At 37.5% G+C, this 25,328-nt stretch overlaps 2 long non-coding RNA genes across 2 annotated transcripts in view; one reads left to right on the top strand and one right to left on the bottom strand.

The window, feature by feature from the left end:
- Nucleotides 1-25,328, top strand: part of LOC309622620 — a 1,071,855-nt gene that overhangs the window by 924,063 nt on the left and 122,464 nt on the right. The gene's annotated exons all lie outside the window — the stretch shown is intronic.
- LOC309622607 lies at nucleotides 5,890-6,943 on the bottom strand. The gene is made up of 2 exons (XR_014241023.1): nucleotides 6,343-6,943; nucleotides 5,890-6,216 (listed from the first exon to the last, which is right to left on the bottom strand). It is a non-coding gene; the product is annotated as an uncharacterized lncRNA (long non-coding RNA).

Genomic DNA, 25,328 nt, shown 5'->3' with positions numbered 1-25,328 from the left:
AGGAATAACTTGGTTGGGACATGTGATTAGATCATCACCGTCATCATCCTTCTAGCGTTGATCCCTCCCTTCAGAATTGTTTCTTTCTCACAGAGGGCTCTCCACAAGGTCTTTGTCACCTTAATGCTTCCCTCATTGACTTCAGACCTGAGAGACCAGAAGGCCTGAGATGCTGAGTGGGGCCCAGGCCTGCTTGGCTTCACAGAGCACCCAGCAAGGTCATTTCAGGGGACTTATTCAAAGGACAGAACGTGATCAAGGATAGACCTGTTAGTTCCCTGGTGGCACAGTGGTTGAGAATCTGCCTGCTAATGCAGGGGACATGGGTTTGAGATCCCACATGGCACGGAGCAACTAGGCCCATGAGCCACAACTACTGAGCCTGAGCGTCTGGAGCCTGTGCTCCGCAACAAGAGAGGCCGCAGTAGTGAAGGGGCCAGCGCACCACGATGAAGAGTGGCCCCCGCTTGAGGCCCGCGCACCGGGATGAAGAGTGGCCCCCGCTTGCCGCAACTAGAGAAAGCCCTCGCACAGAAACGAAGACCCAACGCAGTCAAAAATAAATATATAAATAAATAAATAAAAGATTACTATAAAAAAAAAATGTTAAGGATAGACCTGTTAGGCCCTAGAATTCTTCTCTTACTTTGTTTCCTAAGGTAGATTACAAATTCCTGCAGGTGGCGGGGGGGGGGGGGTCCATGCTATTCTTTTATGTATTTCATGGGCTACACCCTGAGAGATTCTCCTTCCCTGAGGAAAAGTGGGTTCTGGGGTGATGCACATCATAGTTTGAACTCAGGGCAGGGAACCACGTTTATTCTTCCTTGGAGATAGAGATGACATAAACTAGGTCATTCCTTGTCAATGTGACTAAGAGGGAATATAATTTATACTCTACTCTTTCTTCTCAACAACCTGCCCACAGAGGCTGTCTCCTATACTATAGTGATGACTGCCACCCCGCACACTCCAGGGTGTTCCCACAATTACTTACTGGAATCTATCAGGTACTTGTCTTTTCATTGACTTTGACTTAGAACTGGTGAAGCATAGAGGTATTTTGTAAACTAGAAGATAAACTCATTTATTTATTCAACAAACACAATCGACTATGTTCATTGTTGAATTATATTCAATACCAGTATACTCATTGAAATAGGCTAAAACAACCCCCATTCTGAATATTCATTGATAAAATTGATACCTGAAGCATGTTATAAAGGAAAGAGAGCTGGTGTTGGAATCCAGGCCTACCTCTACCAGTTCTTAGATGTGAAGTTCTGAGTAAAATATCTAACTTTTCTCAGTCTCTATAAAAATGAAGAGTGTAGAAATGAGGCAGCATAGCATTATGATGAAGATCTCAGCCTTTGCAGTTGCACAGGCCAGGATTCCAATTCATTATATTCTGCTGCTTATTACCGGAGTACTCTTGGGCAACTTACTTAAACTTCCTATTTCTTAGTTTCCCAGTCTGTGAAAATGAGAATAATACCGTCTCACCTCACAAAGTTGCTTTTACAAGAATTAAGTAAAAGCATGCCTAAAGTGCTTACTTCAGTATCTGGCTCATAACAATAGACAGTAAACTATGGTTTTAAAAAAACAAATCCTGAAAGAACTTTTGGGGTCACAAGGTGTAAACTCCTTCTTGTTTAAAATGAGAAATGGAGGCCCAGAAGTAAAGGATCCCACTTAAGGTGACTGAGCCCACATGTTTGTGATGTATATTCCCAAACATTCTATGAGTTCTATGATCTGGACAGAGGACTATCTCTTTGTGACCTAATCTATTTACCAAATATATGGACTATTAGACTGGGTGATCACCAAGTTTCCATCCATGTAAAAATGCCAGTGATTGCATTGCTATTGAGCCCCTCCTATGTTCAAAACATGCTGCTCAGGGCTTCCCTGGTGGCGCAGTGGTTGAGAGTCTGCCTGCCGATGCAGGGGACACGGGTTTGAGCCCTGGTCTGGGAGGATCCCACATGCCGCGTAGCAACTAGGCCCGTGAGCCACAACTACTGAGCCTGCGCGTCTGGAGCTTGTGCTCCGCAACAAGAGAGGCCGCGATAGTGAGAGGCCCACGCACCGCGATGAAGAGTGGCCCCCACTTGCTGCAACTGGAGAAAGCCCTCGCACAGAAACGAAGACCCAACACAGCCAAAAAATAAATTAATTAATTAATTAATAAAAAATTTTTAAAAAAAACAAAAAACAAAAAACATGCTGCTCATACTGTGGGTGCTATAATGGGTGTATGAGAATCTGTCTCTGGTCTTAAGATGGTTTAAAGTTCAGTTGGAGAGACATTTATATAGACATTTATGAGACATGTAAACCTTTGGTATAGCCACATGACAAGGCCAAAGTTTAAGTGTCAAGCGGATTGGACATGGACAGCGAGATCCATTTGACTTGGGTGTTAGTGATGGCTTCATAGAGAAAATAGGACTTTACCTGTGCATGAATATTGAGCTGGGTCTGAATACACAAATTCAAAGAGGAGCGGAGAGGAGAGGGGAAGGTATTATGTGCCTTGCAACTTTATGTGCCTGGACAAAAGTACAGAGGTAGAGACAAACACCATTAAGTGTGGGGCATTCACTTAAGCGTTCACTCGGTCATTCCTTATGTGGAACTTAGTTCTCTAGTGGCAGTGGGAGTTTTCACAAGTGTATATGTGTGTGTATGTATGAGCACACATTTCAGAACTCTCAACTTTAAATATTGGCAGGGAAACAACACCAAGAACTTGGTGACTCCCCAAGTGCTCAGTACCCAGAAAAGTAGAGGTCATCTTTGATTCCTCTGGCTCCTGACTCTCACTCTAATCTATCAGCTCATTCTGGCTCTCCTCCCTCCAGCATATATCTCAGATTCCTCCACTTCTCTTTATTTCCACTGCCCCAATATCAGCCTTCGCTATCCATTGTTGTACCAATGCTAAAGGAACCCCCATTCCATTCCTGATCCCTGCGATGCATTTTCCACAGGGCAGTCTTCTGACAATGTAAATCACGTCACGGAACCCTCTGCTAAAACCTTTCAACGGCTGCCAATTTTACTGAGCATATAATCCAGAATGTTTACTATGGCCTTCAAGGCTCTGCAGAATCTGGCCTCTCAAACCTAACGTCATGTTACTCATCCCCTCACTTGCTGTTCTTTGAACAAAGTGCTTTCAGACTCAAGGTCTTTGTCTTTGTGATTCCTGTGCCCTCTGTCTGAGCTGTTATTCCCCCTGCTTTATGCAACCCTTCTTACCCTTCAAGCTTCAGCTTAAAGGTCACCTCCTCTGAGAGTTCTTCTTTGATCTAACTATGCAAATAATTTCCTTCTGGGATTCTAGATGGCAGCCTATGAATTTTCCTCTTTAGCACTTATCAATTCTTTGAGAATTTTTGATACTTACTGAATTTGTTAGTTTCTTAACTTTTAAAATGTTTGTTCTCCCTACCAGAACATAACCTCAACGATTAGGTCTTGTCTGTCTTGTTCATTTTTCAGTCTCCAGGATCTATACTGAAGATCGCAGAGAATACTCAATGGATTAGCAAAAGGAAATAAATGGAAAACTATTATAGAGAGTAACTATCATAAAATGCAGTTGCTTTCGTGACCATGTTCACCTCTTGATTCTGTAAATGTGAGACTACAATCATGTACAAAACAGTTGCTTTATTTGGGAGGGAGGTAATTATAAAAGAAATATTTATTTTATTATTTCAAGAGAATGACTGTTATGTCTTATGGGTGGGGGGCTCAGAGCTGCTTGGAGATTGGTCGCTAATCTCCATTAATAGCTAAGCTCATTACTTTATACTTGGAAAGAACTAAATTTCTGTCTCTGCAAAATAATGAATAATTGCATGTCAAGGGAGTTGATCTATAATTTAAAGGGCAAATGTTATATTCTCTTTGCCTAGTGACTGCCATTCTACTCTGCCAACTTGTTCTCTCTGAGGACAGAAGAAAAGGGCTCTTGCTTGGCTATTTTGCATCACCTTTCTGGCCAACTGATGACTGTAGGCATTCTCTTTCAGCTCTCCTTTCATAATCAAAGAACATCAAACACTCACCTAGCTATTTCACAGTCTTACCCAAATATCTTGCCTAAGGTCAGTTTGTGATGTATATTCCCAAAGCCTTTATTAGTTCTGTGATCTGGACAAAATACTACCTCTTTGTGACCTAATCTATAGTTTAATCAAGTTCAATAACAATGACAGCAGGATGCAAGCATTCATTTACTGAAGGAATTTGTTTTTAATGTGCCTAGCATTGTGCTAAACTTTTACAGGCATCATCTCTTTTAATCCTGTCTAACAAGCCCATGAAATAGTGATTTTAATCTCCATTTCACAGAGAAGGAAACGGGTTTAGTGAAGCCAAGTAAGTAGCCCAAGTTCGCACTGTTATAACGTGAACTTGGGTTTCAAACTGAAGTTTGTATGACTCCATAAGTGCCAAGATAGTATCAATATTGATAAGGTAGTAAGAAAGAATCAGAACCATGCACAGTTTTTTAAACAAATGATGTACAGAGGATCCCCTACCTACAATGGTTCAAATTATGATTTTTTGACTTTACAATGGTGAGAAAGTGATACACGTTCAGTAGAAATAGTACTTGGAATTTTGATCTTTTCCTGAGCTCATGAGCTATGAGGTGTAGACTCCCCATGACAATGGCAGAGGCAGTGAGTAGTAACCCCCAGTGAGCCACACGATCACGAGGGTGAACAACCAATACACTTACGACCATTCTGCTCTTTGCCTTCAGTATTCAATACATTACATGAGATATTCAACACTTTATTATAAAACAGGTTTTGCCCAACTGTAGGCTAATGTAAGTGTTCTGAGCATGTTTAAGGTAGGCTGGGCTGAACTATGATGTTCAGTAGGTTAGGTATAGTAAATGCATTTTTGATTTATGTTATTTTCAACTTACAATGGGTTTTTTGGGACGTAAGCGCATTGTAAGTTGAGGAAGATCTGTATATGCTTAGTTAAAATTTTAGATATTTTATATGAGAATAACATGCTTTTTTAAAAGCCTTGCACACAAGTATATATCTGGTTATGAACAGTTCAAGTATATTAGATTCTACTTCTGGTCAAAACTACTCATTTTGCTTTTCTGGGCTCTCATCAACTCTCATATCTTCATGTTTCCTTATTTTTTTTTTCAGTTTGGTGGCTTTTCCCTCCTTTTAAAAAATTGGATAGTCATGCTTCTCTGTAACCTTGGTGAGTCAGTTCAACCTCTAATTACTTCAGTCTCCTTCCCTGCAGGAAAGGCTGTCAAAATACAAAAACACTCCAATGTTTTGCATCATCTCGCACGCACACAGGGATAAGGAGGGATATAATTCTCCCAAAGAAGCAAAACAACTGGCAACAGCTGGTACAACAACTTCTAAAGATCCAGTCTGACTCTGTCTTGAAAATCAGCCTCAAACTGCCCTTAAATAATAATTACCCCATCTGCATCAGGACTATCTCATTGACTAGCCACTCAATGACATAATACCTGCTATCAACTTTCAGCACAAATGCAATCATTGCCATATTTTGTAAGACCAACAAAGTATCATCTGTACCTCAGGACAGTGGGATATTATAGGATACACAAAAACATGGCTCCCCGTTCTTTGGTAACCTCACATCAAATCGCTACCAAACACGTCTCCAGTCTTCAAAATAATTTCGTTATTAGAAAGGTGATTGGACAAACCAGCAAAGATTTTTTTTCACTAACAAAAAGCAAATCAGAACAGAGTTAGTCTTTTTCTCCAGTTACCCAGCATTCAAAGCTCTAACCGTAGTCACATTGTAATAATTTTAGACCCCAAAGCAGTGTGACCATTTGATGCATAATTTTCAACACATGTTTTATTAATCCATTCTTCCTGAGGTTCATTTAAAATACTGGAAACTATAAAAAGATCAGTGCGTTACTCCCCTGCCAGGAAAAAAAAAAAAAAAAAAAAAATGAAAAAAAACTAACAAACACGAAAAAAGCCAGAGCAACTGGAATCTCGGTCTTGAGGAAACACATGGGATTGAAGCATCCGCCGGAGCTCTGTCACCGACTGTCATCTGTGACTCTTCGGTGCTTAAGTCTAGATGTCACCAGGCTGGGACGAGGAGGCGTGCGTGCAGGCGAGTGAGTGTGTGACCGCGGGGGTCCGGGGTGGGGACCTGGGGGAAAACGGCTCGGGGAGGGTTTTCCAGGAAGCCCGGAGCTCGGCTGCGCGAGCGGCTGCGCGTAGGGCTGGGGCGCCTTGGCCGGCACGTAGCGCCCGGCGTGACTCAGCGCTGACTCACCGCACCCGCTGCCGGTGGATTTCCCGGTCCGCGCGCTCAGCCAGTTCTCGCAGACGCCTGCTCCCTCGTCTTTTCCTGCACGCGGACCAGTCCTGGCGCTTTCAACAGAGCGGGACAGATTTTTATAGCTTTTGAATCCCGATCAAGCAGGGAATTAACTGGCTTTGTTGTCTTTGACTTTAAGAGCTCCATAGTCCACTGATCAAATTCTTTCAAAGGCTTGTTGGAACAAATCCCTAACGTCGTCCTTCCACAGTGACTTAGAGATGACCTCCACTCAGATTTTTGCTTCAGGCGCACCGAGCTCGCGTCTTATTTGGTCCCACATTTGGGGAGGTTATCTTTTCAATATGTCTGATAACTAGCCTTGGCCCAAACCCACAACTGCGGTGACGCAAATCAGGTTGGAACTTGGCATTATGTGTGGGCCTTGAGTGGCTTACTGTAAAAACTAGGGAACACTTCATAAAGACGTCCTTATCTGCCATCTCGCTTGCTGATTAGATGCCATGCTCATTTTCAGTCTGTCACTACCCTTTGCAAGGCCCTGGGATAGATTTAGATTGTTAATAGCCAGATTCTTGAGCAGTCATGTTCATTTCTTCCTCTGCAGGGTTCAGCACAGAGAGCAATACCAAGGCAGTATTTCTCCAGCTGTAGCCCACCGGCCACCTGTATGGAGAGTGCCAGCGATACGTGGCCAAAAGGCAGGTTCTTAGACCCCACTTCAAACTGCCGACTCAGAATGTCCTGGGCTGGGGCCTGGAAGTCAGCCCATATGGAATTCCAATGTATACTTAGGTTTGTAAACTACTAGGCAGAGGATGAGGGTATGAGATATTATTCTGTGAAGACTAGGAGAAATCTTTATAATCAAGAACACTCTGTTCTAAATTTGATATTGAAGTTCTGATGCCAGGTAATCATATTTCTAAAATTAGTTTTATATATAATACTGTGTTTGCTTTAACTGTGTATTAATATTGGCAGATTTTTTTCTTTTTCATTAGAAATTCAGGTATAGAATAAAATGAAGTACCTATTGAGTACATTTTCTTATTTTGGACCAGTATTTCCCAAACCTGACTTTGCATTAGAATTACCCACTGAGCCTTAAAACATTCTAATCCCTGGGCCAGACCCTAGGCCTAAAGAATCACTATCTGAAGGTGAAGTCCAAGAACAGGCAGTTTGAAAAGCTCTGAAAGTTAGTCTCTGTTCCTTTGCAAAAGGCGACTATTCCCAAATACAATAAAAATGTCATTAACTGCAGAGTGGTTGGCCTGTGTTGTTCTATGGTGTTCACTCATCTCTCAGTCTGCACTGTTTGCTTTTTTTTTTTTAATTATTATTTATTTATTTGGTTGCACTGGGTCTTAGTTGCGGCAGGCGGGCTCCTTAGTTGTGGCATGTGGGCTCCTCAGTTGTGGCAGGCAGCCTCCTCAGTTGTGGCATGCGAACTCTTAGTTGCAGCATGCATGTGGGATCTAGTTCCCTGACCAGGGATCAAACCTGGGCTCCCTGCATTGGGAGCACGGAGTCTTATCTCCTGTGCCACCAGGGAAGTCCCCTGCACTGTTTGCTTTTGAAATCACCATTAAAAAAATAAAGTTAAAAATGACCACATAAAATATCAACTTACTATTATATTGGTAAATTCACTTCTTCAGAAAGCAAGTTTGAAATATTTGTATTCTAAATCTTTGGAGGGGCGGGGGTGGGGAGAATGGTGGATGATTGGAGAATAATCTGGGAGTTGATTTTGAAATGTTTCTTATTCTTTTTCTTTGGATATTCTATTTACTCATTTTCTTTTTGTCTCACTGGGTAAGTTTTTCACTTCATCATTGTTAGCATTGTGTCAGAAAGCTTAGATCTGACACACACCTGACAGGGGCGTCTCCACGCTGACTTTCTTATATAGCCTTGCTTCTCCAAGTGAGGTTTCTGGACCAGCAGCATGTACATCACCTGGGAACTTATAAGAAATGCAGACTCTCAGGTCCCACCTAGAACTACTGACTTAGAATCAACACTTTAGTAAGATCCCCAAGCAATTTGTATGTATATTAAAATTTGGGAGGGGCTGTCTTATAGTAATGGTAAGAGTTATAATCTGGGGCTGGTGGAGGAAAAGAGAAGAGACAGAAGTGGGGTATATTTGTTTCCTTCCTAGGGCCGCTGTAACAAAGTACCATAAACTAAGTGGTTTATAACAATAGATATTTATTCTTCCACAGTTCTGGAGGCCAGAAGTCAAAATCAAGGTATCATCAGGGCCATGCTTTCCCTGAGACTGAGTAGAATTCTTCTTAGCTTCTAGTGATAGTCACGGTGGATCCTTGGTATTCCTTGGCTTATAGCTGCATCATTCCTATCTTTGCCCCTGTCATAACATGGCATTCTTCCTGTGTGTCTCTCTCTGCCTTTACATTTCTTCTTATAAGGACATCAGTCATACTGGATGATGGCCCACCCTAATGAACTCATGCTGAATTGATTACATCTCCAAAGACTCTATTTCCAAATAAGGTCATACACAGGTATCAGGGGTTAGGGCTTCACCATATCTCTTTGGGGGACACAATTCAACCCACGACAGGAAGATGTGGAAATTCCATTTTCAATAAGTAGAAATGCATTATGTGAAAAATAACATTATAAATAAGTATTGTTTTGAAATAACCTGATCACATTTTATAAAATAATTATAAACTATTCTCTCCCATTGACTGTTATTTCACACTTTTATCTCGTATTCTCTCAGCTGGATAATGAACTCTTTCCAAAACCAACTTTCTTTGCCACCCTTTCTACATGATACTGAGTTCATAGGAAGTACTTAGTAGTTATTATGATAATCAAGCTATGAAATACTATTGGACAAATATACAAAATCTCACGTGTTTTAATCTATTAATGGTACAGGGTAAGAGAAAATTCTACCACAAAGATTAGTTTGACCATAAAAATTAAGCCCTAAAATAGAGGAAAAAAAAATACTTACAGCTAAAACTATAACCACATTGATGGGCAAACTGAAAATACCTTAGGACCAGGGCAAGAAAATGAAGGGAATCCTTATAACCGCAGGAAAGGATAAGAATAGGACCAGAGAGGCAGCTCCAAGAGAGTAACGTCTTTTTAAGAGCCCTTGACAGTCTGTAGTGGGCACCTGATTTTGTTTGCTCAGCATGCATTTTCCCTCTTTCCTTTGAGAAAGCTCTCGTCATCCACTTCAACATTTTTGTGCAGGACTGTCAACCACAGGGTTTCCCTTCCCCCTTCCTCCCAAGGCTAAAACACATGACTGTTTACTTTCTGTCCTGCACATCTGAATCTGGGTGAGTCTCAAAAATGCAGAAGTGGTTGAAGCTGAGTCATTTCAGTGGCAGTGCTCAAAGACACCAACCAGGTCTTTTTGTTTGTTTGTTTGTTTCAGCACGGAGAATACCAGAGTAACCCTAGTTACAGTCTTCCCAAGTCCCAATTGTTTAACTCTTCCTTTTATTCTGAGAGCTACTCAGTATCTTTCCAAATATTAATTTATTTTAAAATGTAAAATTTCAATGTTTTTTTTTTTAAATAAATAAATAAATTTATTTATTTATTTATTTTTGGCTGCATTGGGTCTTCGTTTCTGTGCGAGGGCTTTCTCTAGTTGCGGCGAGCGGGGGCCACTCTACATCACGGTGCGCTGGCCTCTCACTATCGCGGCCTCTCTTGTTGCGGAGCACAGGCTCCAGACGTGCAGGCTCAGTAGTTGTGGCTCACGGGCCTAGTTGCTCCGCACCATGTGGGATCTTCCCAGACCAGGGCTCGAACCCGTGTCCCCTTCATTGGCAGGCGGATTCTCAACCACTGCACCACCAGGGAAGCCCTTATTTTTAACCTACTCTTTTTAGTTCATTATTTTCTATTATTTTATTATAATTTATTACTAACTATTTTTTAATGGGGCCAAGAGTTAGCTCCAGTTGGTTTCCATTGCTTACAACCGAAGGAACATAACTACCATGAATATATTGATGGGAGAACACATACTGCCTACAGCCGCCATACTAAGACAACCTGAAATAGTAGTCTGCATTCATGATGAACAAAATATGTACTCTTGAAATGTAATGAAGCTCTTTTCAGCTTATTTCAGTTGATTTTTTCAGCTATCATTATTGTCCTGTGTTTCAAGCTGAATCATTCTTCCCTTCTGGACAATCCAAATTGCCAATGGGTGCAAAAGGGAGAATCACTCTTGTTATGCTACTTGTGGACACCAATAATCTTCTTTATGTTGCCTCCAGCTCCTCATTGTGGTTTTCATGATATTTGCAGTATTAAGGAGATTAAAGAAGAGTACTCCAAAGTTTCTAATTAGAGCTGTTTACTGGGGGCTAACTGGCAAAATAGAAACAGAGTCCCTGTTATGCCAGATTAAATGTGATCTTTTCTTTGCAAGCAAAGATTAGCCTAAAGCCTTCATATTGGCCAACACTAAATAAATGTGTGTCTTTTGAGTTCTACAGATGAAATTTAATTTCATCAAGGTACATCAGCTTCTCAGAATCCTTAATTCTTTACTCTTACTAATCTCTCTCCCATCACATGCTTGTATCAATAGTTGCATGGTGGATATGGTTTCATTTGGCTGGAGTAGGGAGTTTATAGGGAGAATAAGCCACCAAGGTAGCTGTTTTGAAATTATAGTGAATCATGAATATCATGGAGAGGTACGTAAACATAATTCTTTAATGGTTTTTGATCAAGATGAAGAGTGACATTTATTGAGTACATATTATATGCCTGGAACTACATTATCCATCGATTTCCTGCTTATGATAGGTGGATTTAGCTCTCTTACACCACCTATGACTTTACGTAAAATATTTAAGACTCAAAAAAAATTTTTATTTTTTTGGACAAACAATATGAATATTTACTTTGTTAGAAGAGGGTATATGCTCCCCATTCTTTCTCTTCACCTTTCTCTTCTTTCTGTTAAATTCTGTCATCTGTATATTTCCTTTTATCTTATTGGGATTGATAACTTTTATATACTTGTTCTGAGGTTTGTCTATAGATTTGACACAACTAAAAAAAATTCGTAAACAACATGTGCATTATATTAAGACTATATGACTATTCACAGCAGAGAAAACAGTGTAGTATGATTACATATCCTTTTCTACAGTCTCTTGTTTTTCCTAGAGTTTCTTATTGTCTCGCCCTTTTATTTTGTTCTTCCATTATCTCCCATAATTTTTTTTAAAAAATTGTCAAACGTACTACCTGGTCTGTGGAAACCTCTTTTTCTAAGACATGTCCAGCCTCCGGTCCCCCTTCAGCCTCTGAACTGATTGCTCTCTAGGCCTGGTGCACAGCTATCCCTCTGAGACTCCTGTGCATTGCAACACTAGGTTACAGCCACTGTTTGCTTGATCTAACATCTTTGTTCCTTAACTTAACTCCCTTCACTCTCAAATGTCTTTTAAAGAGAGAATGCTTTGGAGATACATGTACTAATTCTTGCATATTTGAAAATGTTTCTATTCTGCCTTTACATCTAATTGATATTTAAGCTGGCTATAGAATTCTCGGTTGAAGATAACTTTTCTTCAAAAAGCTTGAGAGCACTACTTTATTTTCTTTTAATAATATTGCAGATGAGAAATCAGATGAAAGCCAGACTCTCAATCCTTTTTTTTCTCTTCTCCAACCTTTGAATCTCTTTTTATTCTTAACTTTCTGCAAGTTCATGGTGTTTGTAGGCATTTTCTCATTTATTCTATTTATCATTTAGTAAAAACTTTTAGTCTGAGGACTCATGAATCCCTTCAGTTCTTTGAATACTTCCTGTTTCTATTTTCTCTGACGTTTCTTTATGGAACTGTTAGTATTTAGATCTTGGATCTCTGGGTGAACTCTCTATTTTTGTTATAACTTTCTTCTATCTTATGTTTTCTTGATTTTTTTCTACTTTGATGCATTTACTTAATTTTATCTTTTAATCCTTCCAATTATGTTTTCACTTTGGCAAATATACTTTTAGTTTCTGAGAACTTTTACTTAGTGTCTGATGTTCTTTTATTATAACATCCTATCTGCTCGAATTTCTCTGATAAACTTATTAGAGTTTTCTTTTTTTTTTTAAGAGTTCTTTGTTTCCTGAATTATTTATATTTCCTTATGCTGGGTTTTCTATTGATGCATTTCTTTCATTTTGCAGGTTTTCTTCAAATGTCTAGGAATCGTTGATTGGGTTTTTGTATTATAAAAAGCACCAGAAATACATCAATTTAGGATACATAAGCCCCTAGGTCCTCAAATTCCAAAATGATCTTATTTTAGGGCATCGAGAATCCGGTTTGCTACTAGCTGTCATAGTTCTCCCAGGCAATGTTTGTTTTCAATGCCCCTAGATGAAAATCTTCAGTTTTTGCTTTTTGTTTTGGATTAGCACAAATGCCTGATGGTTACATGTTTTGAGCTAGATGGCTGGAAGTAGGGAAATGGGGAACATTGTTCATTCACTGTGGTTCACTGTTCTCCATAGGACTTTCACTTCATCTCAATGTTTTTGTCCCACTTTTCACTGTTATCCTTTCTTACGTCTCTCAGTCTCTGAGAACAGAGACTGCTTGGGTGGTACGAATAGGCAGCCTTCTGCATTTTCCTAGAAACTCTCAAAAAGTACAGATTCCTGGGCTCTACCTAGGGATCCTGATTCAGCACATCTGGGATGGGCCTAGATATCTGTATTTTTTTAATACCTTCCCTGGCTCATGCACACATTCAGTTTTGGGCACTACCAAGAAGTTACTAGTTTCCTGAGGAGGAGGTAACTAGATAAGATAAAGCAGATGTAGGAGGCTCATGAATGGGCAAATGACTGGGTACAGAAAGAACAAAGAGGAAGGAATCAAAACTGTCTACTAGGTTTTAAGCCTGAGTTGACTCCCAGAGTGATAGTGCCATTAGCATAAAAAGGAAAGTGATCAGGAGGGGTAGGTTTTACTTTCTTCCTGATTTTTACTTCCAGATATTGTACTAAGTGCCACTCCCACAAAATATTACTAAAGTGCTCTTTTTGTAGAAAGATTACTAATAAAAATGATGTTAGATACAATAGAATGATGAATCAATAGATGTGTAAATACATTTTCAGGCTGGAGAACTAGTATTTATATGCACAAACAAAACAATCTATTCACTTTAAACAACCTACAAAGGTAATTAAAAAGCATATATAGAGCATTCTAAAACTAAATGTGAGTAATCTACTGGTGGAAAGTTCCTGCTTTCCTTTCAATCAAGTGTCTTAATTTTGCAAATGTAAAAGAGCAAAATTCAAATATACAATAACTCTTATACTTACTACATTTGAACACAAATGCAAAGAAAAAAAAACAACCAAAACCCACAACAGTATCTACAGCTATTTATGTCTTACATCCTTACTAAAATACTGTTATTCACACATTTCAATTTCTATTAATAGAACAGCCTGATGACTCATTTTGTACACTGACAGTCTAATGAGGATGTTTAGATCTGTAATACCTGTGATGACCATTAATAGCTCCTTCACATTAAAACACATTTTGGGGGGAAATAGTTTTATGAAAATACTGATTTTTTTTCTTCTTAAAAATCAGGGGGCTTCCCTGGTGGCGCAGTGGTTGGGAGTCTGCCTGCCAATGCAGGGAACACGGGTTCGAGCCCTGGTCTGGGAGGATCCCACATGCCGCGGAGCAACTAGGCCCGTGAGCCACAATTACTGAGCCTGCGCGTCTGGAGCCTGTGCTCCGCAACAAGAGAGGCCGCGATAGTGAGAGGCCCGCGCACCGCAATGAAGAGTGGCCCCCGCTCGCCGCAACTAGAGAAAGCCTTCGCACAGAAACGAAGACCCAACATAGCCATAAATAAATAAATAAATAAATAAATAAAATTTTTAAAAAAATCAGGTATAATTTACATGCAGTAATTTTTAGCCTTTTTAGTGCACAGTTCTGTGAGATTTGACGAATGCATACAGACACACAGCCACTATCACAGTCAAAATACAGAACAATTTCGTTATTCCTCAAAGTCTCCTCAAACTCATTTAAAGTCAAGTCCTACCTTCCCTCAGCCTTCAGCAATGAGTGATCTGTTTTCTCTACATATAGTTCAGGATTGGTGCCAGTGGAAAAAAGTAACCTGAAATACAGATCTCAGGCCTGACATGATGAAAATCTAATGCCACAGCTATTGTCTCTCACAACTGTCACTCATCATGTTTTAATTTCACAGTTTTGATTTAATCTTTTCTAAATACGGCACTAGATAAGTACAGAACAAGATAACAAGAATTCCCAGCAAAGGAGCCAGGTTGGTATTAGCACTATCCCCCTTTCGCCACCTCCCCAACCTTTTGGGTTTTATTCTTTGTGACGTTGCATCTCCAGAACACTACTTTGTATGTTCACAAGGACCAGAGCTTCTGTACTAGCTCAGAAGCTTAACAGGAATCACAGCTTTGATTTCAGGGTGACTTCTTCACTTTTCTTATCATGCCAACCAGGATACTTTTACCAGCCATCTTAAGTTGTAATGCACAGTGAAATTGTATTTGAAAAAAAGAATAAAAATTTTCAGTGGTGTACCCTCAGAGACCCCCTTTTCTAAGATATATAGTTAAAAATACTGTTTTCAGCCATGGATTATATTCTTTTTCTTCTCATGAAGCCTCCTTTAAAAAATAAACCCTATATTGAGTTAGAGTTTACATACAATAAAATGCACGCATACTGCGTGTACAATCTTGACAAATGTATATATACTTGAGTAAACCATCACTACAAGATAAGAACATCTCCCCCCTCAAAGCCTTCCTAATGCACTTTTCAGTCAATCCTACCTCCACTCCCAATCTCAGGCAATTGATCTGCATTCTAACATGATAGATTAGTTTTACTTTTTCCAGAATTTCCTACAAACAGCATGTATTCTTTTGGGTCTGGCTTATTTACTTAGCATAAATTTATGGAGATTCGTCAATGTTGTTGCATGTATCTGTAACTTATTTTTTCTTTTTCCCTCTGAGAAGTACTCCATTTTATGGATATACCATTTGTTTTTCCATTTGCTTGTTGAGGGACATTTGGGTTGTATCCATTTGGGGGCTGTTATGAGTAAAGCCACTATGGACCTTTGTGTATAATTCTCTGTGTAATATTCCTTTTTCCTGAGCAAAGTTCTAAGAGCAAATGGCTAAGTTGTATGATTAGTACCCATTTAAGCTTTTAAGAAACTACAACCTGTTTTCTAGAGTGAGTGCATCATTTTACATTCCCACAAGTAATATATGAGAATTCAAGTAGCTTCGTATCCTCAATGCCACTTGGCTTTGTCAACTTTTTAAAATTTTAGCCATTCTAGTGGGTTTATAGAGTTGTCTCATTGTGATTTTAATTTGCAGTTTTCTGAAGACCAAGGACATCAAACAATTTTTTCATGTGCTTATTGGCCCTTTGGATAGCTTCTTTAATAAAATGTCTGTTCAAATCTTTTGCTGATATTGTTTTGGATTGTTATTTTCTTACTGAGTTGTAAAAGTTCTTCATATATTTGGAAAACCAGTCCTTTATCAGATATATGTATTACAGATATTTTTCCTACCTTTTGGCTTGCCATTTCATTTCTTTAATGGTGTGTTTCAAGGAGCAAAAGTTTTTAATTTTGAGAAAGTCCAATTTATCAATTTCATTCTTTTATGACTTGTATGCTTTATGCCCTAAGAAAGCATTGCCTATCCCAAGTTTGCCATGAACATTTATGCTTTACTCAAGAAGTTTTATGATTTTAGCTCTTATATTTAAGTCTCTGATCAATATCCAGTTATATTTTTGCTTACGGTATAAGGTAAGTGTTGAGGTTCATTTCAAGTAGTATTTGATTAAAAGATAAACTTTGTTGAAAATCAATTAACAATATTGTTTGGGCCAATTTTTTAAAATTTACTGTTGATTATATTGAAATATATGTGTATGGAATGGAATCATGGAATCATATATACTGATTCCCGTAACAGACTGCCTGAACTACTCTAGCTTTATAGTGAATGCTGAGATCAGTCAATAGAAGTCTTGAAATTTTATGCTTCTTTAACAAAAGTGTTTTCTAGGTTGTTTGCAACCTCATGTAAACTTAAAAATTGACTTTAAATTTCTACAAAAAGCCTGCTGAGCTATTGATTAAGATTGCATTAATTAATTTGAGAAGAATTTCCATCTTAACAATACTGAGTCTACAAATCTATGAATCCAATTTATCTTTCTATTTATTTAAGCCTTTTAAAACTTCTTTCATTAGCATCTTGAAATTTTTAATGTACAGGTATTACACATATTTTGTTAATTTTATCCCTAAGTATTTCATGTTTTTCAGTGCTGTTGTGAATATAATTTTTCTTTAATTTCACTTCCAGAGGATCATGACTAGTGTGTAGGAATGCAATTGCTCTTTTACATTGACCTTGTATTCTATAACTTTGCTAAATTCACTTGTCACAGTAGTTTATTTGTGGATTCCTTTTAATTTTCTATTTCTATAATCATGTTATTTGTGAGTAAGTACAGCTTTACTTCTTCCTTCCCAATCTTGTCTTTTACTTCTTTTCCTTGCCTTATTGCAAAGGCTAGGCCCTCTAGTACAAGGTTGAATATATGTGGTGAAAGCAGACATCCTTGCATTTTTCCTAGTCTTTGTGGGGAAATACTCAGTATTTCAATATGAAGTATGATGTTACCTGTAGGATTTTTATAGGTGCCCTTCATTAGACTGAGGATACTCCTTTCTTTTCTATTTGCTGAGAGTTTTGCTATAAGTAGATATTGAATTTTGTCAAATGCCTTTTTGGCATCTACTGAAATTATCACATGGTCCTTGGTCTTATGGAACTTACATTCTAATGGAGAAAATCAGATTATAAACTAATAAATAAATATATAATATATTCATTGAGAATAAGTGCTATGGAGAGATGTAAAAAAGGCCTAGATGATACATTGTTATTTGCAGAAGATGGTCAAAAAATGCTTTCTAGACATTTGAGTGAAGACCTGGAGGAAGTGAAGGAGAATACCATGAAAATATCTCGGGGAACAGCATTCAGGTGGCAAAGAAAACAGCATGTACAGAAGAGCTTGGTGTGTTTGAGGAATATCAGGGAGGCCAAGGGGGCTGCAATGCAGTGAGAGAGGAGAATAGGAAATGAGGTCAGAAAGGTAGGAAGCCCAGCTCATGAAGGGCTTTTAGGCTAATGAACTTTGGAATGAATGAAATAGGAAGTCGTTTTAGGATTTTGAACATTAAAAAGATACAATGTGTCTTGTATTTTAGAAGGATCACTCTGATATGGGAAATAAACTATAGGAGGCAAGGGTTGATGTAGGTAGACCAGTTAGGAGGTTATTACAATTGCCCAGATGAAAGACTGGACCAATATGCTAGCAGTGAAGCTGAAGAGAAGTAGTGGGGTTCTGGACATATTCTGAAGGCAGAGCTGACAATATACCCAATGGATTGGAAGTATTCTGTAAAGAGGAGCCAAACTCAGATCAATGTAATTCCAAACCTATACTTTCTCTAAGTATAGGAAAAAATCTGTTTAAAGAAGAAAAAGGGAGAAAAAAACCCACACAGTTTGTATGCTTAAAAACTGTAAGAAACTAAGTTGAAACTCATGGTCACTGGTGAATCCAAACCATTTTAATCACCCCAAATATTTTCAATTTAAATGGCTCATGGTGTCTGCCTAAAGTAAATTCAGTGTTATGAAAAAATGTAATATACAGGTTGTATGTCGATTTGTGAATGCTTTAGAATTCTGAGCATATAAAAATACTTAAAGTTTGGAAAATAACTAATAATAGAGTAAAATGAGAATCATAGCAACCCTACAAAATATGAGATGAACAACTATTAGTCCTACTATTCTATAGGTTATAAATTTAAAATCGAGATAAATATATGGCCACATCTAATGAGTCAGAGACTAGGATCAGAGTCTACTGATTCGAATTCTAGCCCAGTTATACTCTTTGATCAATTGCTGACTCCTGCCCAGGGCTGCCTATCTTTTCTGCCAATTTTAATGAAGGATATCAAATATCAATATCTTTAATACCCATGACATATGTCCTGAAACCTCAATAAGATGACTATGAGAAGATTCTACATGATGTTAACTCATTTAGTAGGATCCACCAAATGACAGCTCAGTGAAGCACAAAGAACTTGGACAAGCCAATTTCTAGGAAAACTATGATCTGTATCAGTAACCCTAAGTATTTTAAAACATCTAATGCTACTATAATTGTGTAGATTTATTTTGTAATGGCAAAATATGTCCAAATATGTGTGTGTTGCAGGTAGTGGAGTGAGGGGGATGTTTAGAAATCCACACAGAATGTTTGCAAACACATTTAAATAAAGCAGGGTTGAGAACTGTAATTTTTACTTCTTTGATGCTGAGCATGCATTTCCCCTAAAATAAAAAATAAAAATTAAAAAAGAGAGGGCTGTAGAATTTATCTGTACCAAGGCAATTGGGATGTGTGGATTCTTTTATTCCATTGTAAATATTTTGCATATGTTTAGAGCAAGCACCAGTAATTAGGCCATAATGGTAACTTGTCACTCTTAAACACAAGAGCTGTGTATATTTGGAAAGATTAAGGATAACTAGGTTAAGTAATTCTCGGAGCCTTGTTTATCAAAGCGAAGATAGCTAGCAAGACTCTTATTGTTTACTTGATATGATATAAACATATTTTATTAAATAGTAAAGACTACATAGTTTAAAATTTTATAAAGAAAGCTTTTTACCTAATTTTGGGGGAAATTAAAGGAGAACATTTCTTTCCAAGGCTGAATTTTTTTTTTTTTCTTGGCCACGCCACACAGCATGCAGGATCTTAGTTCCCCAACCAGGGATTGAAACCACGCGTCCTGCAGTGGAAGCGCAGTCTTAACCACTGGACCGCCAGGGAAGTCCCTAAGGCTGAAATTTTAACCTTCTTTATATTACGTAATAATGTGCCACATACAATTTGATACTTGATCATTTTTTTCTGTAATCAATCATGACTCATTACATCAATACACACACATATATTTTAGTATTAAAATGGATTTTCTTGGTTATTCCTTGAAACTATTCGGGAGGTAGTATTTCTATTTTACAGACAGAGGTATAATTATTTAAGTGTGGTACAACAAGCTAAAAATCACACAAACAGTAGAATGAGTACCAGAACATGATTCACTAATTTTAGATTTACAGATCAGTGAGCCCCAAATATCTCTTTTTCTGGGCTGTTCTTTTGGCAAAGATGTTTGCTGAATCTGCTGATGGAGAGATTACAAATGCACATTTTATACTGGTATATATTGAGAGTGGAATAAATTGTTAGTGGGAAGGATCTCCTTTTCCAAATAAAATGCAGGCTTCTAAGAACAAGCAAAATTGGGATTCATGTAATTCTGGAATATCAGAATAGGCAGAATAAATAAAATAATAAATAAAATAATAAGCAAAGTTTCTTAGTGACTTTTCTAACCTTTGTGCTGATTTAACATCAAATTCATTTTGCTAAACAACTTTGGAAAACTTACTAACCAGTAGAAATGTGAATTATAGCTCTTCCTCAATGAAGTAACAAATTAACATTGCCCAGGTAGTAAATTTCAATAAAATCCATTTAAAATTGGAAAAGATAAGCCCTTTTGGAAACTGCTTATTCAGCCAACAACGGCATTGAACATCTATTTTATGTCCATCAGTGGTTTAGAGTGATGAAGAAATATGAGAGATAAAATGAAATTGTTTTTGCCCTCAAAGGATTTATAATCTAGTTAGTTCTTAGCGACGATTTTGCTTCAGATTGGTAGATAAAAGCTTTAGGTGCTTCTTGATACCTTTCTTTAGAGAACCAAATTTTGTCAGAATCACAGGACTCCTTCGGATGGTGCCAAACTTTTGGTAAAAATTACCTAGAGACTGGTAAAGGGTTAATCTGTTAGATTTCTTATATGTAATCCTGACTCATGATCATTATGCTGAATATCAATTGCACTTCAATAATCATTTATTGTCCAAGTTCGAGGTTCAATTCACTGTGCTAGACATGGAAAGAAACACAAACATTAACCTATATATAACCTATATTTGATGTCCAGATGCTTACCATCTAGCAGAGATAATCCCATAAATTCTATAAAGTTGAATTTATACTAAGATGTATCTGAAAACTGCACTTTTGAATATGTTATTGTCAAACTAAGTAGACTAAATTACTTTTATCATTAAAAATTGAATGAGGACTGAAGGGAAAACAAGTTTTTAGAGCTTGCTCATTGTTTATATGCCATAAAAAATTTATATATATGTATAAGTATATATATATATATACACACACAGATATTTTGGTGAAAACAGATTTGAAAATATTCTCTTATGTTGGTGAAACAATCTCCTATTGAATTCAAAATATGGAGGAAATTATGTATAGAATAAATCAGTTTTAGGACCTAGAAAATGAGAGGGGAACTTTTTCTGAGTCAATTTAAGAAATGCATAAACTGCTATAAAAGCTAATAATACTCAATAAAATTTTGGCGGCCAAATAGGAGTTTCCATGATTTACCTAAATCTGCTCAATCTGAACCATTTAAAAGTTACTATCTTCAGATATTTTATATAAACCTAATATCTATAGTTTTAGGGTGCTTGCTATAAGAGCTAAAATGATGAAAAATTGAGATTAGACTTCTAGATAATGGACCAAATATATGTACTTGTGTTTGCTTCCTTTCTATAATATCATCAAAATGATAGTGATTTAAAAAGAACAAACCCATAAAGACAAAGAGGATGGAAGAGGAGTCAATACAAGAAAATTCTAGAAACTGAGAAGCAGACTCAGAAGTGGTAACTGCCTATTAAAACTTTAGAAAGCAACTGTGGGGAAAGTCAAGAAGCAAATTAATTTACATTTCAGATTTTCTGAGGGCTCAAAATTATTGGCACTAGGGGATTTTGAACTGTGTTAAATGTGAGGCTATAAACAGGAGAATGAGTTGAATGTCAGTGGGATGCAGTTGGACACTTCCCCCCACAGAGCTCTCTCCCTATCTGTAAAATGGACCACTTGAGCATTCCTAATTAGTACAGAAGATCACAGGTTTATTCTAAAGAGGAGTTTTGAAAAGAAGGACACTAGGCAAAATCGAAGTTACTGGTACCTTGCTAAAAAGTAGAATTAAGTGAACTTTAACATATGGAATTCTAAGAACAACCATCTTGTCTTCTCACACTTGGTTCCCAGAATGCACGCTTCCATGCACTACTTCCTAGGCCTAGGAATGGAAAAGTCACCTCTGGGGAATCTGATCAGCCCTAGGATCCTGACATCAGGGTTCCTTCAATGACATGAGCCACCCAAATCACCCACCAAAAGCAAAGCCCCCCTCAACATACTGCACCCAGAGGTGCTCAGAGCTTCCTATCAGCTTTCTAGTCCCCCCACTCTTAGAAAACCAGAGGTCACTCAATATTTGAGGGGAGCCTCTGTGTGAAAGACAAAGATGGAAACAATCAGATAAAAGCAGCATTGAAGAGATGAACATAGGCAAGGGAAGAAAACGAAAATACTGTCTTTCGTATCCCAGATCGACAAGAGATAGTATGGTAGCCATAAATTAGAACAGGGTGACTATCTATCTATCATCTATCTATCTATCTATCTATCTACCTATCTATCATCTATCATCTGTCTCATCTCTAAGGAGAACAAATAAAGAGCTCCTAAAAATTCAAATTATGAGAGTAGAAATTTAAAACAAAAATAATAAAAGGGTTGAAATATAAAGAGATAAGTTGAGGACATCTCTCTGAAAGTGGAGGAAAAAGACAATGAGAGGATAAGAAGGAAGAAAAGATTTTGAAATCAGAGGACTACAGACCATCCAGGAGGTCCAATATCTGAGTAACAGAAATTTAAGAAACAGAAGTAAGAGAAAATGGATAGAAGAAAATAATCAAGTAAATCAAGAACATTTTGCAGAAATGAAAGATTTGAATTCCCCCATTAAAAGGGATTACCAAGTACGCACAACAAAGATTACTAAATCTTTCAGTGTTTTTTTTGGGGGGGGATGGGGGGTAATTTTTTTGCCATATTCCAGTTTAATGTGCTTATATTGCTGCTTCTTGATTTTGCAGCTTTAGGTATTATCTATTGACTCCCTAACGTGATAGATGTAGATTTAGTGTTGTTTCACCATTACCCCTTTCATCTGTCTCTCTCTTCTCATCCTCAAATCCACCTAATATAATTATATTGCAATTTTGGTTAAATCAATATTCAATATTTACATTATTATGACTATGTACAAGCTATTCACAGCTGATCCCTGTAGCATTTTATAATTTCTTTTCTCTTTCCTGCATAATTTTTTGTTTTCCTTAGAGTCGGTCTTTGTCTTGTTTCTTCATTTGTGAAATTTGGAAGTTTGTGGTTTGACCTACTTCAGATACAGAGATTCAGACATTGTCATTAAGAAACGATGTCACTCCTTTGATCTGCTCTGTTTTCTTCTGAGTTACCTTCGTTCTCAGGCAGACAATCCCAGCAAACATACTCTAAGTAGCTCCAGACTTATATGCTAATGGTTTAGAAACCTCAGCAGATAAAGGGAGTTTTTTTTCTCAGTAGCTCCAGTGAGGGAAGCAATCTCTTGCCCAAGAGGATGTGCTATTCTTTTTGTTTTCTTGAGTCACCACTTTAGCCAGCGGTGATGTCAGTTTTATCTGAGCCTCATGGATTGAGAATAAGCAGAGTCTGGGCAGACAAAAAAAAGATAATAGGCTTGGAAAATTTTTAATGCATTTTGTATTTGCATCTATAACTATAGTATAACTCAAACTCAAAGAAGTCTTATGATTGCACAGGCCAGAAAGGACAAGAGTTCATTTAATATTTTCCTCTGATGTAATCAGGATCATAACCAAATTATTCCAGATTTAGCACCAAAATTCACTAATGTTAAGCTCTATAATTGATGCCTTCAGGTTAAGGAAGTACTATATAAGTTTTCGAGTTTATATAGCATTATAATTTTAGAGTTTATTCAGGAATATTGTACTAATAGTCAAAGGGCAGAAATTACTATATAATTTAAAATTAAGACTATGAATTTATGACAAATTTTAGTACTACCAACATGCTTATATGCAGTTTACTTGATCTTTTAAATGTTGTATTTAATATTATTTTTGATGAGTATTGTGACCTACTCAACCTGTTATGAGGCAACCATTGGCTATAGGAAATTTAGTATTTAGGCTACCCTACTGCTCTGTAAGACTTCAGCCAAACAATTCCTGTTTGGTAGAAATAATTACAATTTTGGTTTCCAAGGAGGTAAGGCCATCTTCATTTATTCCCTCTTTTTTGGTAATATATATTTTTAGCAAACCAAAAGTCCTTAGCTGTCCTTCAACTACCTTGCACTATAAGAAGTAAAGAGTATTGATTGGGGACAAAACCCAAAATTCCATGCTAACAAGATTACTTCAAAAGTAATGAACAGCGCCCTAGTTCAGGGACCCTTTTAGTACTGATGTATACCAATCTTTAGTGTTGTCATATTTATATTTGTCTTAGTATTATTTTATTGTCTCTCTGCAATATGACTATGTTTACATCTAACCTTACAAGTCAAAATGCTCATTATGCATTTATTTAACAATGTTAGAGAACTATGACGACCACTTTTAGTTTATGACAATACAACTCTGCCATTTGCAAATAGTGATAATAACAATAGCTAACATTAATCCTCACAAAACCCCTACAAGTCAGACACTGTTATTATTCCCAGTATACTGATGAGGATACTGAAAAAGAAGATAGAAACTTAGTAAGAAATTTACGACTAAGTGGTTAGAGCCCAGCTAGTCTACACAAGGTAAAAACTGTATGAACATAATGACAGCATTGCATGGGTCATGACAGCCTGCCTATTTCTAGTGTAGAATACGTGAAGAAGAAAGACTCCAACATGCATTTTGAATGGCATATGCAAAAAGCCAAGAGTCTGTAAGTTGATAGAAGAGGTCATGCTGTGGTTTGTAAGTGGAACAGACTACTCATTGAGTCCAACTGCTTAGGATTACACCTATAAAAATGGTAAAGATAAGGTAGTAAGGATCAGAGCCCACCATGAAGAAGAGTCTTTTTATAATTCGGGACAGAGAGAACGTTCTTTTGGTGTACTGTCACTCATTCTCTCACTCTTTCTCCACACCATCTCCCCTCCAAACCTTTATTCTTTGAAAGAAATTTTTTAAATATTTTATCATAATATCTATTAAGTATACAAAAAGTACAGAGAATACCATAACACACATACACATACCCATCATTCAACTCCATTAAGTTCTAACATTTTGCCTAACATTTTTTTCTAACATTACTTGTTAATTTAAAAAAATTATTCTTTTAAACTATGTGCTAGATTAGACAGTTTAAATAGTATATTTAAACTGACTTAAAGAGTAATAAAATGACTACTCATGTACTCTCCAGCAAGTCTAAATGATAAAACATTACTCCTATCTTAGAAACCCCTGTGTTTCCCTCTCCAGTGCTGATAGTTTGACAGAGTATAGAATTCTAGGTTGGAAAGAATTTTACCTCAGGATTTTGAAGGCACTGTTCCATTGCCTTCTGGCTTCCAGTGTTGCTGTTCAGACACCTGATGCCATTCTGATTCTTTATCCTTTGTATGTAACCTGCTTTTTGCCCTCTGTGGAAGCTCTTTGTCTGCAGTGTTTTGAAATTTCACAACGATGTCTCAGTGTGGGTTTATTTTTATCCATGTGCTGAGCACTCTGTGAACCCTTTCACTCTGGAAATTCATAAACTTCTGCTCCATGAAAT

This window comes from Balaenoptera borealis (assembly GCF_965194805.1).
Source record: "Balaenoptera borealis genome assembly, chromosome: 2".
Taxonomy (NCBI): domain Eukaryota; kingdom Metazoa; phylum Chordata; class Mammalia; order Artiodactyla; family Balaenopteridae; genus Balaenoptera; species Balaenoptera borealis.
This window is presented reverse-complemented; position numbering and strand designations above follow the sequence as displayed.